General features: G+C 58.1%; 1 long non-coding RNA gene across 1 annotated transcript in view; it reads left to right on the top strand.

Moving 5' to 3' along the window:
* Positions 1-10,799, top strand: part of LOC121042248 (uncharacterized) — a 29,677-nt gene extending 18,878 nt beyond the window's left edge. Inside the window, exon 4 of the long non-coding RNA XR_005796046.1 lies at positions 8,699-10,799. This is a non-coding gene — a long non-coding RNA (uncharacterized LOC121042248). The remainder of the gene's footprint in view (positions 1-8,698) is intronic.
* The last annotated feature ends 591 nt before the right edge of the window (positions 10,800-11,390 follow it).

Raw genomic sequence — 11,390 nt, 5'->3', positions numbered from 1 at the left:
CTGGCCTCCCTTCCCTACCTTCCCTCCCTCCTTTGTTCTTGGCTGTACTCCAGAGATCACTTCTCAAAGGTTAAAATCTGCATAGCAATCACCTGGGACCTTGTTAAACTGCACTTCTAATTCAATAGGTCTGGGGTTCTGGGGGCCGGGGAATGCTGATTTGTGGTCCCGGGACCACTCCTCGAGTAACTCCAGAACTGCCCTGTCCAACACGACAGCCACTAGCTACTGGTGGGTATTTAAATTAAATTAGGGGCACCAGGATGGCTCAGCCAAGTTAAGCGTCCGACTCTCGATTTGGGCTCCTGTCCTGATCTCTCAGTGAGTTCGAGCCCCACATCGGGCCCTGCGCTGACAGCTCAGAGCCTGGAGCCTGCTTCGGATTCTGTGTCTCCCTCTCTGCCCCTCCCCTGCTCTCGCTCTCTCTCTCAAAATAATTAAGTAAACGTAACCTTTTTAAATACATTGAATGAAATAAAAAATTCCGTTCCTCAGTCGCACTGGCCACATTTCCAGGGCTCAGCAGCCACGTGTGGCCGGGGTCTGTGGCACAGGGAACATGGGTCCAGAACATCATCCCAGGAAGCTTCGTGGACTGCTGCTGTCCAGGGTGAAGGTGTGGGAATCTAACCCCCGAAGTGTGTGTGCGGTCCCAGCTCCCCTGCAGTGGTCGAGGGCAGTCAAAACTCTGCGCGGCAGCAAATGCTTGAGGACCATGTGCATTCTGTGCAGGTGGAGTCCTCGGTCTTCCACGGGTTTATTCCTCTTCCGCGAGGCCAGGCTCACTGCTGTATGTGCATCTTGCTGAGTTGTGCCGGTGGGAAGTGTGGGAGACGAGGGACGGGGAAGCAGTGTGTGGGGGTGCGACCGCCTTCCCCTCCCCCTCTCTTTTGCTAGGGGGTCTGGAATATGGAGGGGAGCTCGCAGGCCCTCTGTCTGCTGCTTCCACTGCTCTGACCATCTTAATTCCCGAGGAGGTGGGGAGAAGGGAAATTCTTCTTCAGAGTTGATTCTGCACACATTGGACAAATCAAGCAGAGAACCCCGGCCCCCTCCTCCCCACGAACCCTGCACAGCACAAAGAGCTCGGGCAGGGGAAGGAGGGAGGGTGGGGAGGTTTTCCAAGAATGCCTTTCATGTGGACCCGGAGCTGTCCTTTTCCGGGCAGTTCTGTGAACCAGGACCCGGGGCGATTTCCCAAAGTGCAGTTGGCGAACGTGGGGCCAGCTGAAGCAATCACAGGGAGAGGCGCGGAACCCGCACGGAGCCCAGGGCCCAGGAAGCTCCCTCCTGGCCGCCTCGGAGCTCAGGGCCCCTCCCTGTCCGGCTGAGCAGTGAGGGGCTGGCCTGAGGCTGCAGACTGGCAGCCTCCTTTCTCGGGCGGGCGGAGACGGCAGACACGTTGGCACAAGAGCCTGATGTCTGTGGATTCCCGTGCACGGTCCCTGCCGTCTGTTCCCCACAGTAAGGTTAACCCTTCCGCTAACCAGTAAGTATGCAGCTGGTGCCCACGTCAGAAGAGCCTGACTCTGGCCCTTACCACGCTCAAAGCCCTGTGGCTTTGAGCAAGGCTCCTCTCCCCTCTGGGCCTCAGTTGACTGCCAGAGGAGGGTAATGCCTGTTTTTCAGGGTGGTTCGGCGTTTGGTACACAGTAGCAGGTGCCCGGTGAATGTCAGTCCCCCGGCTCCATACTTGCAAGGCAGTGGTGATGACAGTGTGCAGAGGGGGACAGACATTCACGTGGAAAAGTATGAAATGACCACTGTGACAGAGGAAACAAGGAGAGCTTTGGAGAATAATGAGAATCTGTCCTGGGGCTGATGAGTCAGGGAGGGCCCACTTCCCCAAGGGATGTGCTGACTGGGCTGAGAAGTTAACCAGGCAAACGCAGGAGGAGGGAAGACCAGCTAAGCTGAGGGGACAGCGTGTGCAAAGATCCTGTGGCAGGACAGTACTTGGCAGTCCACGGGGGCAGAGGAAGGACCAGGCTGGCTGAATGGCAGAGTCAGGGGCACAGAGAAGGAAGGGAGATGAGGGGAGACTGTGTGTCTGCCCCCGATGCCCCTGTGCTACATGGTGGAGGCCAACGCTCAATGCCCCTGCCTCTGTGAGTTCACACCTACTGAAACAGGGTGGTGACTGCCAAAGTTCCCTTCCAGTATTCTTTGATGTGTCAAATGTGTCCTTGCGTCTGTGGCCGTGCCCTGTAAGAAATAAATATGGCTGGGGCGCCTGGGGGGCTCAGTCGGTTAAGCGTCCAACCTCAGCTCAGGTCATGATCTCGCAGTTCTTGGGTTCCAGCCCCGCGTCAGGCTCTGCACTGACGGCTTGGAGCCTGGAGCCTGCTTCCAATTCTGTCTCTCCCTGTCTCTGCCCCTCCCCTGCTCACGCTGTCTCTCTCTCAAACATAAATAAACATTAAAAAAAGAAAGAGAAAAAAGGAATGAAGGTGGCATCCAAGTCATCCCGTTGGAATTTCTGAAACCACGGAGCTGACACACGCAGCCCATCTGCAGGGAGCTGAGGGTCTCGGGGAGGTCCAGGGATGGTGACGGGAGAATGAATGAATCCAGCCCGAGCGGAAATGCCCCTTTTCTGCAAATGATCTGCTCTCTCCAGACTGACCGCTGGCCTCTTGCACGAGAAGTGGAATGTCCATAAAAGTCACGCCCGTTTCCTTCTGAATGCCCAAAGGGTTTGCATCAGGCGACCCAAGTTCTCTGCTGCCTTCACTCCTTCCCGATGAGAGCTTACTACAGGCCGGGCTGGGTCAGCGAGCGGGGTGTTGATGCCCGCAGCCGTTCTGACGGGGCCTCACCCACGGGAATGGCTCAATCCAGGAACTGGAAACCCTTGACTGGGGAAGAGGAAGCCACATGCCCAGTCGTGGGTCCATCTTTGTTCTTTACCCCAGGACGGTGACGCACTTTCCTGGCACATCTCATGGCCAGTGGCCCGATGGTGGTGACTGTGGTGGGAGCAGCAGCATAGCAGGAAGTAGCACGTAAGTACTGGGTGGCTGTTTCAACAGGAATGACCCTTAGTGTACCAAGTCTTCATTAATCTACAGCCAAACTAAATTTCACTGAGGAGCCTCCTTCTAGCAGGCGATGGAAGCATAATCTCGGTCAGTTTGGGATCTCCCGTCCCTGTGTTGTCCGACCACACCGAAGCAGAGGAAGCGTCTGGAGAGCCACGGGGCTGGGGTGCAACACGCAGTCTGGACTTCACGGCGGTCAAGGGTCCGCATGGGCATCATCTCCATGGCAGCCTGGCCTTGGCAACACGGCGGGAAGCAGGGTGGGGAGGAGAGCAGGTCCTGAAGCCAGGCTGCCTGGGTTCGGCTCCCAGCGTCCCCTTCCTGGCCCTGGGACCTTGAGCAAGTAAGTTAGCCTCCTACAGGCTCAGTTTCCTCGTCTGTATGACAGTTAACAGTCGCGTCTGCCCGACCGGGCTGCTGCGAGGGCTCGACGAGCCGGTGCGCGTGCAGTGCTTCGGGACAAATGCTGCGTGTGACCCACACTCACTCCTCTGTGTGCCCGGGTTTGATGGGGTCACCCCCACCTGCACCCTTTCCCAGTGGCCTGGCCTTTCGGTTCCCAGACACCAGGTCCTGTTCAGGTCACTTGTAGGCACGCGGGACGGTGGGGCGGTAGCCGCAGAGAGTGTGGGGAAGGCTCTCCCGGACCCCAGTCGGGACGCACGCAGTCCACGCTGGGCATTTGACCTGGAAGGGGCAGAGCACGGGCTCCTGTCCGTGGGCCCCCAGCGCCCGGTTTTCATTTCCCTCTGCCTCCCACCCACCCCGCGGCTGTGATGTCTTTTCTCCTCCGGGGAGCTGAGAACCACCCCTCAGTCACCCCCCCCCCCCGGGGTCTCGCCCTCTTTGTCCCCAGGGCTCTGGTGCGTCATCTCTCCCCTGGAGCAGCACAGGACACATCCTCTCCGCGGTGGAACGGAGTGGGGGTCGAGGGGCAGAAGGAAATGTCGGGAACGGGGGACACGGGGACCCAGTTAAGATGTCTGATGTTCTCCCTGCACACTGTCGCGCCACCTTGCTGAGGATTCGACCCCGGGGTGGGGGCCTGGTCACGGGAATAGAGGTATGAGGGCTATAGCCCCCACCCGCCCCGCCCACCCCAGAGACACCGGCAGAGCCCTCTGGGTCAGAGGCAGGGGCACCTGAGAACCCCCACGGTGTGTCAGGAAGCATGCTCTCAGGCTTAGCCAGCTGGTCCAGCCAAGCACTGCCCGCAGGTGCACCCGGCACCCTAGGCCCTCGGCCAGATGCTGATGGCGGCATTGAATGTGCTTCCTGCTAAGCAGCCTAGTCAAGCTGTTTCTGGTCACACAATGGGACTCAACCCTGGCGGAAAGGCCAGCTTCACATAGCCTTCTGGAGCCAGTTTCCATGGAGACCCCCTGCTCTTCCTTTCCATTCCAGCCATGTGGTTCTCCTCACTGGGCCTTGAACAAACCATGCTCGCAAGTACCCCGGGGCCTTTGCACTCCCTAGTCCTTCTGTGTAGACAGCCCTTCCCTCAGGTACCTGCACGGCTCCAGGTCTACCTCCTTCAGGTCTCGGCTCACTTGTCATCTTAGCAGTGAGGCCTTCCCCGATCTCCTGTTTTAAACTGTCTCCTCTCCCTTCCTTAGGGTGAGGGTCAAGGTCCCCCTGCACAAGAGCAGGGACTTTGTCTTGTTCACTGCTCTACAAATGAAGGACCTCGCAGGGGCTTTCTGCCTTCTTTGCGTTGTATACCCGAAGCAAGAAAGCCCAGAGAACTTAAGCGACTTGCCCAGGACCACACAGCTATTAAGAAAAGGGGAATCTGTCCTGGTTAATTCGTATCGAACTTGTTCCTTGATCACATCCTGTTCCCTCGCATTGTCACTACCTATCCTTCCCTCCTTTTGATCTCCAGCTGCAAGAAACCTCCACCCTTCCAGGCACCCTGGGGCTTCTGGGGAGGACCCTTGGTACCCTCACCGGGAGGGACGAGCCCCTGCTCGGTGCTCTGTACCTTGTGGGGGCACTTAGCAAAGACCCTCACAGTTGTGTGCTGGGCCTTGTGTGGCCCCAGGGCGGAGGCTGTGTTTCCCATCCGTGAGCACCAGCCTGCAGGAGGGAGTGGGAGCGCGACAGCCCTCCTCAGCCTCAGCCCTCCCACGTGCCCCCCCCCCCCCAATAACCCATTTCTACCCAGAACTTGAGGGCAGGAGGAGGGGCTCGGAGCCAGGACAGAGGGAACAGAGGGAAGGAGCAGAGGATGACCTTTGCCAACCTCTCTAGGTTGTCTTTCTTTATGGGCGGGATTCTTTGAACCCCCCCACAGATCTGCTTCTGTGTTTACAGGAGCTGTTTGGTGCCTCTTTCTAGAAGGGATGGTGGGATGCTGTCTACACCCATTTCAAGTTCATTTCTGGGCCTGTGAGCAAGCTGTTAACTAGTCCTCCCCGGATGGATGCCCTCTTCTGCCCCACAGTCCCCACCCGCAATGGGAGGGTCAGGCCCAAGTCAAACTCTCCACCCTGTAGCCGGGAGGCTGGCAGGTGCACCAGAGGGCAGACCCCAGCGGGGCAGGATGGGGAGAGGCCTCAGGCCTCCCAGCCCCAGAACCATTCAAGCCCCCGCTGACAGCCCAGATAGTTGGGAAGCAAACCCGCTGGGCCCTCCAGCTTGGATTTCACATAATGAGCCTTTGGAATCCGGGAAGTGATTAAAAGCCCACTGGGGAGGGACCACCTACCGGTTCTGGAAGGTGTGGCTGCTCTGACTTCGTGGGGCTCACCAGGAAGCTGCACGTAGACGAGAAAGAGGAAAAGCACCGATTCCGAAATAGCCCCGTTCAGAAGTGTAGGGCCCGGGAGTTGTGTGATGGAGACCGGGCGGGGACGGTGGCCCTGGGGTGAGACCTGTTGGGCCCTTACGGGGGCAGGCGGGGAGGGGGGCGGGGAGGGCAGGGACTCAGGGGCCTCCACAGGCCGCAGCAGCCCCGCTGTGCTTACTGAGTCAATCAGGTGCCTGCTCTAAAACCGGAGGGCTGTAGAGAACCTGAGTGTCACAGTCGAGCTCTTACTGGTGCGACCACCAGGGCAGAGAGAGGGAGGGTGGGCTGCCTGGTGTCACACAGGCTGGGGGGCACTCGGCCAGGCCTAGGTCTCAGGCCCCCTGCCACCTCCTCAGATTAGAGTGACGAGAGAACTAAGCCAGCCTGGAACCCCACGCCCTCACTCCCCATCTCAAGAGCTGAGCCATTTGAAGCCTCTTGCTGGGTGCTGGGTCAGGTGGGGGTAACCGGTAAGAGCCCTAAGTGCGGTCACTGTCCTGGGGCCATTACCTCTCACCCCCTAGACTAGTCCTAGGAACCATGTTCTTTATTTTGCAGGTGAGGCAACTGTGGCTCAGAGAGGTTAAGTCACTTGCCCAAAGTAACAAAGCTAGAAAGCAGTGGAGCTGTGATCTGTACCCAGGCCAGCCGGACACCAAGCCTCAGCCCTCCCAGCGTGCTGGGCTCGGGGAAGGTGATGTGGGACAGTTGAGGCAGGAGTTGTCGTACAAGGTTAGGAGGAACTTTGGGCACTGTAGCAAGGAAGGGAGAATATTGCGTCTTTGAGGCAAAGCTTCCTCTTAGTCACAGAGGTATGGCCACCAGGCCCTCAGGCGGTCCCTTCATCTCGATGGGCAGGGCCCTGAAAAGCCTGCTCCTTTCTGCTCAAACTATACAAACAGAGTCTCCGGGCAGGAAGACCCAGTCTGTAAAACAGAAAGCTTCTCAGAGATGGGGCTCCAGAGGAAGGTCCGAGGGATTGCCCCTGGGTTTGTCAGGGGAGGGGAAGGAGTTCGGGGCAGCTGGCCACAAGATGCCAGCCTGGGGCGTCCAGGGGGCCCTGGCCAGCGTGAGGCTCAAGGAACGGGTGGGCTGGGGCCGGAGTCCAGCGGGGCCTTGGGCCGGGGCCAGAAGCCACTCGTGCTAAACAAAGCATTACACAACCGGCTCAGTAACTGCCTTAGTCGAGTGGGTCAAACGAATTCCTTCCAGCTCGGGAGCTCTATCTACTTGGGGGCGGCGGGAGCGGGCAGGCCCCTGAGTTCCGGGACCCTGTGTCCATGTTGGTTCAATTAGTTCCAGGGTCGGGTACAGCCTTGCATGCCAGGCCCCCGGCAGCTGCCTGGTGCCCTTAGGGGAACCAGGAAAAGAGGAGGGTCCCCCAGGGCAGTGGGCCAGCGTGCAGGCAGGACTGGACTGCTCGCCCAGGGCAGCCACGGCCGGGAGTCTGGGGCCGGCAGAGCGGGGACACAGATCCGAAGACCCGGGCGGGAGCTGTGTGGTGGGCCCGGGTCAGGACCAGGAGAGGCTGCGCGTGGCAAAAGGAGGCCAGCAATTTTCAGGGTGTGAGGCGAGTCAAGCCAGAGTGTAAGGGACACAAGGTGTGTTTGGCCAAATTTGGGGCTCCTCCAGCGTGACAGACGGCGGAACAGAGGCTCCCGGCAGGACTGAACTATGGCGGGCAGTTGGGACTGGAGGCCTCTAGGAAAAGTCACAGAGCTTGGAGACTCCCAGTACCGGCCCCGCAGCATTAGTAAAGATGCAGATTCCCTGGCCCCACCTGAGGCCTACGGAATGAGAAATTCTGAGGGTGGGACCCAGCGATCCGTGTTTCACGCAGACCAGCAGGTGATGCTGACGTGCGATACCGTTGGAGAACCGACGGACGATTCCCAGTGTGGGCCACAGACCAGCAACATCAGACCACCCAAGAGCTTGTTGGAAATGCAGGATCCCAGGCCTGGCCCCAGACCTACCGAATCAGACCCTGCAGTTTGACAAGACCTCAGGGCGTTTGCATGTGCCTTCTGGTCAGACAAGGCCCGCCCCTGAGCTCCGGCCCTGGGCTTCCTTGGTTCGAGCGTGACTGGGTCTGAGAGACAGGAGCACAAGGATGAACGAGAAGGAGACCATGCCTCTCCAGACGCAGGCGAGAGCTGTCCTCGGATCTTTATGAATCCAGTTCACTCCCAGAAAGGGTCACCAACCCCCCCCCCCCCCACCACCACCACCAACCAAAAACCCTGATGGCTTCTGAGCCTGCAAAGATGCCCAATGCAGACGCTGTGCAGAAAGCAGGTCGCGGTAAGACCAACAGCCCAACGGGTGCTACTCCCCTTCCACGGGGGCCAGCTGGGCCGGCTGGGGGGGGAGGCTGCTCTCAGCCCTCGCCACGGGGGTGATTTAAGGGGACGCTGGGCAGGCCTGAGTGCCCCCTGCGGAGACGCTCATGAGGAGACAAAGCTGCAGAGACGGGCGGCCAGACCCGTCGTCAGGTGTGCCCTGGGTGACCCAGGGTCTCATTCTTTCTGGGGGAAACCGCAGAGCAGCGGAGATGAATTACAGGAGAGGTGTCCCGGCAGACAGGAACGTCTCACCCTCACGACACCAGAGGGAATCTCTTTCGTCCCCATCCCCCTCCGAGCTGGGGATTCTACCAGACTGGCCTTTCCACCCCCTTTAACAGGGGCTGCGGATTGGTATTTGTCTGCGAGGGTCGATATGTGCTGGGCTCCGGGCTGAGTACCCCGTACGTGCGTTTTCATTGAATTCGTCCCACAATTCCCTTAGGTAGGTGCCGCCGTTTTAGGTTTCCACTAATATTTTGGTATTTACTGAACACTGATAGATATTTACTATTCTACAGGTGGAAAAAGTAAGACTAGAAGCGAGTGGCTCTCCAAAGTCAGCTGAGGGGAAGGAAGAGGCCGCCATCGACGCCAGGCTCTCCGGCCGGCGTTACACCTTTGCTACTCAGAGTACGGGACCAGCCGCCTCAGCGTCATTTGAGAGCTTGCTGTGCAGAAATCTCTGGCTTCACCCAGATTTACAAACTCAGACTCTGCATCTTAACAAGGCCTGCAGGATTGGTACGCACACCACGGGCCGCGGGTTCCCCCTCACGTGAGGAACACGGCTGATTTGAATCGGAGGCCCTTCTCGGGTCCTTTCCGGGAAGCAGGGTGTGAGGACCCCGGTGGCAGTCACCAGCTTCTACCGCGACACAAGAGAGCGAGAGAGAGAGAGAGGAAGGGAAGTGTGTGCCCTTGCAATGGCGGTCTTCACGGACGGGTTGGCCCTGTCTTCCCAAGGTGAAGTACCATCCGCGCTTTCTCTGCAGACTCCGGAGAACGGTCCCGCAGGCGCCCCTGGACTACAGTGGCAAGAAGGTACTTCTGAGTTTCTGTCTCCCTGGGGCCCAGCAACCTCTCGTGGGTGACGGTAATCCTGCCCGCTCCCTCGTGGGCGTGCGTTTAGGACCATCAGGGTGGGAAGCAGTTTGCCGGCTCAGAGCGCGACACAGCGTAGGATGCGATCCTCGCGTCACCTAGGCCAGGTGCCTGATGCCTCCGCCCTGCGAGGTCACCTCATGTCGCCCCTCGCTGGGAGGCCCCATCGGGGTCCCCCCTGCCACCGCCATGTTTTCTGCTCCCTCTACTCCCACACTAACCTGAGGGCCTCACGGGCCTGCTGTCCTGCCTTGCTATACAAGTACCCGCGTACGGTTCTGCCCTTTCTAATAGGACACGGTACTTCCCAGGCCTTCTGTCCCTCGTGGGCACTGAATCACAGCCTGGTTCTAAAGGGACCTGAGAGGGCAGGTTACCTGTGTTTAAGTGTTCAGGGTCACCAGGGCTTAGGCCCAACTCCACGATTTATTAGCTACGTGGTTCTGCGTGAGCCGCTTAACTGTGACTCCATTTCCCCGTTTGCAAAGCGGGGATAACGGTAGTCCCTAACCGACAGGATCCCTGGGAATAGTAAATAAAAACATGTTAAATATTTTGTACCAGCATCTACATTAGCTGATATACATTAGCTGATATTAAACCGTATTTCAAAGCCGCTAAGATACATCAATTGTGAGACGTATCCTTGATTTCAGAGATGTCAAAATGGTATTCATTCCACAGAAAAAGGGTTCCAAAGCCAAAGATGTTTGGGAAATACTGAGTGTCTTTCCTGCAAGGTGGCTCAGAACCCTTAAATGCTACCTTTGATGGGGCCTCCAGGGCCATATGGGTGTTCATATTCAGGGTCTCCCAGGCGTGGGCAATGGAGCCCTTTTGTCGTGGAGCACGCTGAGCATCTGTGGACACGGTTTAGGAATGCCAGTCAAGTCCAAAGCTCTAATTCACAGATGGCCAGACTGAGGCCCAGAGCCAGGAGGAGACTTCCTGAAGTTATCCAGCTGGTTAAGTGGTGGAGACTAGGCCACTGAACAGCCAGACTGGAGCCTCCCCCACTGAGCCACACTGCCCCCCACCTAACCTGCCGCCTACAGCACTTGATAGTTTGCAAGGTCCTGCCCCAACACCAATCTCAGGAGGCATCTGGCCCCCAGCCAGATCCTGGGCCAGGAGTGGAACCGGGCCCAACCTTTGTGACTCTGGGGTGGGGGGCAGTGAGCCAGGAAGGTCTGAAAGACCCAGGGCAGGAGGCTGTCCCGAAACAGGGCCAACCCTGGCTTCCTCCCAGTGGGCTGGGACGCAGGCCATCACCCACCTGCCCTCCCCCACAGGCAGCGCCGTGTAGAGGGTGGCAGACCCCCGGGTTCACTGTTACTCCGTCGCCAAGGCAACCCACAGGGACCTGCTGGGCAGGCTGCGGACCACAGTCACGGAATCCGCTGGAAACGGCTTTCATCGCAGCGGTTGATGTGACCGCTTTGCTGTAAGAGCACTTTGTGTTTCACCGGCTAAGGTGAATTACTATGAGGGCTCGTTAAACAGTTCATCGACTTTTAACCTGAGTGTGATGTTTGCGGTCAGACGGGGCTGTTCTCACGGACCCATTGACTCTCAGCCTCTTCCTCTCTGAGACGTGTGATGCGCGGTGCCTGTCCCCATGCTTGGCCTGCCCCCCCGTGGGAACAGCCCCCGTGGCCTTCCCTCTGGGCCTGCGGGTCCGTCCATGAGGTGAGCTAAGAGCGCAGCTCGCACGCAGCAAACCTCTGTGCGCAGGGTCCCCACCGAGGGTTGGTCATCACACAAAACTGGAAACGAACCAACGGGAAAGTGGCCAAGTGGGATAAAGCCATACAATAGAATACGTCACAGCAGTTAAAAGGAATGAATTAAAGCTATCTGTGTCTTTATGGAGGGATCTCTAAGACATACCGAGTGAGAACAAAATTGCTGTAGGACACAAAGTTAAGATCCTATTTGTATAGGGTTACAAATAGAGAAAGCCGTACTACATCCTTACCATAGTTGCATATAGATTTTTTTAGGTTTATCTACTTATTTTGAGAGAGAGAACGTGCCCGTGAGTGGGGCAGAGAGGGAGAGAAAGAATCCCAAGCAGGCTCCGTGCTGTCGGCACAGAGCCCGACACGG

Source organism: Herpailurus yagouaroundi, unplaced genomic scaffold (genome assembly GCF_014898765.1).
Source record: "Herpailurus yagouaroundi ecotype Mexico unplaced genomic scaffold, PumYag 185, whole genome shotgun sequence".
In the NCBI taxonomy this organism is placed as follows: Eukaryota; Metazoa; Chordata; class Mammalia; order Carnivora; family Felidae; genus Herpailurus; species Herpailurus yagouaroundi.
The sequence above is the reverse complement of the archived record's forward strand: the minus strand, read 5'-3'. Positions and strand labels throughout refer to the sequence as shown.